The sequence below is a fragment of the Limulus polyphemus genome, unplaced genomic scaffold, assembly GCF_000517525.1.
Source record: "Limulus polyphemus unplaced genomic scaffold, Limulus_polyphemus-2.1.2 Scaffold9, whole genome shotgun sequence".
NCBI lineage: Eukaryota > Metazoa > Arthropoda > Merostomata > Xiphosura > Limulidae > Limulus > Limulus polyphemus.
The window spans coordinates 1,284,993-1,291,450 of record NW_013665619.1 but is presented as its reverse complement, the minus strand read 5'-3'; the positions used below and the strand labels follow the sequence as shown (position 1 = coordinate 1,291,450).

General features: G+C 29.4%; 1 long non-coding RNA gene across 1 annotated transcript in view; it reads right to left on the bottom strand.

Moving 5' to 3' along the window:
* Positions 1-4,706, bottom strand: part of LOC111084997 — a 156,612-nt gene extending 151,906 nt beyond the window's left edge. Inside the window, exon 1 of the long non-coding RNA XR_002609867.1 lies at positions 4,295-4,706. This is a non-coding gene — a long non-coding RNA (uncharacterized LOC111084997). The remainder of the gene's footprint in view (positions 1-4,294) is intronic.
* Positions 4,707-6,458: the final 1,752 nt, after the last annotated feature.

The window sequence follows — 6,458 nt, the reverse complement described above, 5'->3', positions numbered from 1 at the left end:
CGAAAGAAGATTTATTAGATATTAATTGAATTATAAATATATCAATTCATGTGAATATGAGTGAAAATTTTCATTTTTTTTAAAAGGTGGTGTCTATTTACTTGTGACCACGCTTTGTACTGCATTTCCATTAAGCGTAACATCAAGTGACACTATATGATCATAGAAAATTATCATTGTCTAAAGAAAACTTGAACTTCGATAGTGGATGTAAGATAGCAAAGCAGATACATCCTTTAAAAACTTGTGATAAGTCTAAATTTTTCTGATCAACCTCAACCGTACGAAGAAATCCAAGTATATGAAGCCATCACTTGTATCAGAGAGGCAATCAAATGGCTACTATTATTTTGTAGATGCGTGGCAATAAATTATTTATAAATATAAATATATGGTTAACCGCATATACGAGAAATATATCAAAATTTAAGAATAGGTTAAACAATCGCCAAGTTTTTCTTTTATATGTTTGAAGAGGATGACGTTTCGAGCTAGTGCTCTTTGTCAGATTGTACATCTTACAATAAAAGGCAGATGCGCAGAATTTAAAAATTACGTGCGTAGCATTTTGAATGTTCAGCGTGAAATTTCTCTGTAAAATTACATCTGATATAAAAATATTACAAGACAAGAAAACATAAAAGAGATTAAAATTAAAATTGAAACAAAATATGGAAAAAATGCGAATCTATAGGAAAGAAAAGCGTTCATTTAAACCAGATGGTTGTATGGTTTCCAGATTGTAGATTAATATCCTTTCGAGTCGTTCTCTTTTGTGAATGTCTGTTGGAGCACTAATAAATCCCAGAATCGAAATGTCTTCAACAGTATGGTTGTTGATGGTGAAATGTTTGCCTATAGGTGTATCCTGATGTCTTCAACAGTATGGTTGTTGATGGTGAAATGTTTGCCTATAGGTGTATCCTGATGTCTTCAACAGTATGGTTGTTGATGGTGAAATGTTTGCCTATAGGTGTATCCTGATTATCCAGTTTAATATGGTTTAAATGTTCTCGTGTTCGATCGCAGAGTCGGTGGCATATTTGTCCACTTTTTTCCCATATTTTATTTCAATTTTAATTTCAATCTGTTTTATGTTTTCTTGACTTGTAATATTTTTATATCAGATGTAATTTTACAGAGAAATTTCACGCTCAACGTTCAAAACGCTACGCATGCAATTTTCAATTCTGCGCATGTGCTTTTTTGTTGTAAGCTGTATGATCTGTCGAAGAGCGCTAGCTCGAATGGTTATCCTCTTCAGTGTGTTTAATATTACTGGGAGATTGTGATGTATGTGTAATATTATTATGTAGTTGTGAAGCATATTCAATATTGTTGTGTGTTTGCGAAGTGTTTAAGTAGTAGTTTCGCGTGACCTTCAGAAAGTAAACATAGCTCAAGAACAATTTATAAAACCCAAAATAAATGGGAGCAATCCAGCAATACTCAGAAAAATTCAAATTACTTCTGTGCTGAAAGAGTCCTTATAATAAATATTCGAGTATGTATTTACATGTATAAATTGAAAAACAGTAGATATATCATGGTTTATTTGAAGACATAAACATACAATAATTTAGTTTACATATTTTACAGAGTCAGAGTAATAACAAAAACAGAAACTGAAGTAGCATACAATTTGTTTGTAAGGTAAAACTGGAGAAGAAGAGTGTAGTCTTAATAAAAAGCAATAAAATGAACTGTACCAGAAAACAAAGAAATAGGCTTAAGCCTAAAAAATAATAATCGAAAAGGAATCCATTTTGTATCTGTATAACTACATGAAATTATATCACTAAAAGTATTACATCAAAAATTACATTATCATTTTTTTATTAAAATACATAAAGAACTTCTCTGACATAAATGAGAAAGTTGATCTGCCAAAATGACGGCCTTTAAAAAATTATGTAGTTTTAACGTTAACATATATACCTGGTAGTGTGAACGTGAGTTCGGTTCTAATGTTTTTCCTAGTGCAAGAGTATTTTCGAAGTTTGTTACTATTTAGTCTTAATATATCTAATAAAGAATAATGTAATAAACAGTTTTTTTGTATGCGTTTTTGTAAATTAATATTAAGTTGCATCAAATATTTCCTATTTTGGTATATCAGTTAATCATATAGAACCTGCTTACCTAGAAATCTCGAAAACGTACATGCTAAGACAGTCACTTTCCAAACAAATTCTGGTTAAGTTACAGCACACGTAAATAAGAAAAGCAGATCAAGCACAAATAGCATCGGCTGGACTGAACTTTCAGTAAAATAAAACAATAGTATTTCTATACTCAACCATTTATAAACATCTCTTTCACTTCTTGCAAAGTACCAAGTGTTTTCACTCGGAGAATACAGCGTATAAAATGTCACTCTCTTGGTGGCACTTTATACATTGGCTTGGGATGAGTATACATGAGCAATTTACAACGGTTTTACGGAAACCGTCTAACATACGAGCTTAAGAAGTGTCGTGTATTTTATCATCTGCTGTTTATAATGGATAGCAGAAGCCATATTTTCTTTCAGAGAATGGTGTCAAATGTTAACAGAGAATTTTCTAGATTAAAAAAGTAACAGGCCAAAGGTAATTTTAATACCTCAGAGGAAATTATTAGATATTATAAAAGGAAAACTAATTTATTAGTAGGAGTAATTATTAGATGTTTATAAAAGGAAGACAAATTTACTCTAGGAGTAATTATTAGATATTTATAAAAATAAAACTAATTTATTAGTAGGAGCAATTATTATATGTTTGTAAAAGGAAACTAACTTATTAGTAGGATTAATTATTAGATGTTTATAAAAGTAAAACTAATTTATTAGTAGGAGCAATTATTATATGTTTGTAAAAGGAAACTAACTTATTAGTAGGATTAATTATTATATGTTTGTAAAAGTAAAACTAATTTATTAGTAGGAGCAATTATTATATGTTTGTAAAAAGAAAACTAATTTATTAGTACAAGTAATTATTAGATGTTTGTAAAAGGAAAACCAATTTATTGTAGGAGTAATTATTAGGTATTTGTAAAAGGAAAACTAATTTATCAGTAGGAACAATTATTGAATGTTTATAGAAAGAAAATTAATTATTTAGTAGAAGTAATTATTAGATATTTATAAAAGGAAAACTAATTTAATAATAGGAGTAATTATTTCCATCATACATATCAGTAGGTAAATAATATTGGGATAAAAAAACAACAAACTCATTTCGCTTTTCGTAAAACATCTGAATTTGAAGTGCTATCTGATCGAGGTAATATAAAATAATTTTTATATATAAATCCAGTAGTAGTTTTTTTTGCCACATCAGTTATTCTAAAATGCACTTTGATTTTTTTTTATAACGATAAATTACTGCTACAAAAGCTAGTTAACGAAACTCATAACAATCAATGCTCAGTATTCGGTTAGTAACGATAGAGTTGTTGTTGTTTTTTTTGTTATCTTTGGGGGATAAAATATAATTTTTTTTTTAAATTCTTCTATACAACTTGTCATTATTTTTTAAGGAATTCTATAAATTTCCTCTCATAAAGTGTATCCGTGGAATTGGGCAACAAATGGTTGACATAAATAGGAATGAAACACTTGATGAGACAAAAATACATTGCGTATCATACTAATATAATTACATATCTGAAATTAATTTTTAAGGTAAATTTGCTTTGAAAAACTATAAGAATTTTAACCACAGGGTTGAAGACTACTTATTCTTGTGTATGTGTTCGTAATTACACACGATATAAAGTCTTATAGTTAAAAGGGAATGAAGGAGATGTCATTATTTTAACTAATACGTTGTTCTATCGTGTACATAATTTTGAATCTAAAGTTATATTGTCAGAACTGCTTACGTGTCTAGAATGGACCTTTCCTTTACACTGACGATGTTTTTTATACAACATTATATTTTTGAAATTAAATATATGTTATTCTAATAACGTAAATCACACAAAGAAATTTATTTAACCTGAAGCTTCTTTTCACAAGGCTAATTAAAACTCTGTGAGATTTTCTTTCGAAATTGATCTTGGGAAGAAATTTCATTTGAGATTTAATATTACAAGGTCTGAGTTTTAAAGAAACTCATTCAATTTCAAATTAATACTTTTCATTTTAGATAAATTATTAAAACTGCGATAACTTACAACATAAAATTCTAAGCAATAAGTTTTCCTAATACTTTAATCATCTTTTTATCATAGGAATAATTTAAGGAAATCCAACTGTACATCATTATATTGCATGAACTAGGAAAACAACAGTACGATAACTCACCTCATATTATCATTGTGACAATTTTATTCGTGAACAATGGTAATACATCACGTGAATGACTGCTGGATAAAATGTTACCCTCTTAGTATGCTGGAATATAGAAGTTGAAATTCAAACTTGTCTTGAAAAATGTGTTACCGCAAAGTACACCTTCCTGTCGAACATTTCGTCCACTACCGTAAATCAATACGTAATTTGGCGTAAACGAAGAAAATAGCTGTTATGTTTTCATAAATATCAGAGGCTGATTGAATATTTTACTGTGGAAAGTTCAAGGAAAGTGAAACACCATATACATATAGGGGGAGCAAATTGTTATCTTGGAGTCTCAAATGGAAGATAAATTACAAATGCATAGCCATTCTTTGGGCCAAAATTCTGTTCAGGATTCTCTTCCTTCTAACAGCGCAAGGGAGCGCTGCTTGATATGGGTGCGTCAGCTGCGTTCGCACTACACTTCGTGGTGATATCTGATAAAAATTAACTTCAAACATTAAAAAAATAACCAAAATATAAATTAGCATTATTCAACACAAATCATTAGTATGCTTCATATTATGCCAGAAGAAAGTAAGATACGTAACTTCGGAGAAAACTTAAATCACATTGTTTCTCTTTACAGCTGTCTTACAGATAACATTATTGTGTAGGCTTAACAACAGCAAATGCTATTAATATTTATATGAAATAGGATACAAAAACATATTTAACATTTTACACGAATATTTATACAAAATGGATGATTTATTCTTTTGTAATATTACACAAGGTAAATTATCACTTCTTTCATTTAAACTTGTTAGAAAAATAATCCCATTTAAATGAAAGAAATACTGCTAGGAAATAAACAAACCACCTGTTCATTATTCATTCTATGCACTTAAGAAATCATCCAGCTTAATAAAACTTTACCAGTGTTACTGAGAAGAGTATACATGACATAAACAGTCCTTCAGATTTGAAAATTATCATTTTATACAAATGTTAAGGGTATGGTTACTTCTGGTTGAATGTATCTGCTAATACCCTGGGGTTTGACAAACACTGTGTAAACTAGCCTTTTTTTTGTAATTTGTCTCCTGATGCGTGTGGAATTTTTATTGGGGACTTCAGCGTTATTCCTGTATGGTTAGACATAATTAATGGTAGTCGTATTTTGGTGAGGCAATTTGAAAGGCCCAAGCTGTCTTAAAAGAATATTTAAAAAAAGCTCAGGGCGATAAGGGCTATTATCTAAATATCTAGTGGGCTAGAAAATAAAATAATGAAATAGACTGTCGGCTAACAGTGGCTTGACAAAAAAAAAAGGTTTTGATAGATTGTTTCATATCATTGCTGGAAGGATAAGGTTTAGGATAATTTATTCTATGAACAGTTCAGGCTAGATTTATAACTGAATAAATGTCTAGATCTGAAATTCTTCTTCCATTACTATCATATGTAAGTTAAGTAGAAACCTTAAAATTAACCATTTACTCGCAAAATCGATTTTAAAACAGAATCCGAATACATATACCATACTACAGTTTGAACGATAAATGATCAATTTTATCACAAGCGCTATGTGTTCACAAAAGCCTTTAGACTGAATAAAATGACAATGACAGCGTCAGACATTTTAGAAAATATTAAGTTAAATTTAATCTATTGTGAAGGTTTTCAAGTACTTATGTTTACACATCATAATTAGTTCTACACAACACATCTCTCATGAAATTTACAATTTGTCACATTGATGCTTACTATACTATAGGTTCCATGCATGTCTTATATAACATACATCTGGAAGGACTAACGGGCGCATTATTTTTATTTACAAAAATAAAAATATTTGGATATTAGTGAACAAAGGTTTGCATCATTTCCCTGTTTGTGTACCTCATCAATTTACGTGTAAATTCAGATCATGTGATAAATGTACATATATATATATATTAGCAACAAATACATCTGTGTTTTACATCACAAAGGTTGTCGGATTCACAAGAGTTATTAGTTAATTTAGTGATCTAGTACTTAATGATTATTTAATTTTCATAACAAGAGCGTTAAAAGTAATTATTTTAAAGGCGATAGTTACGACAAATTTCATTACGTAACTCAGTAAGAGTTGTATCTTTCTCGTTGCCTTAAGTGAGTATTGTTTGTTTACATCGTAGCGTCT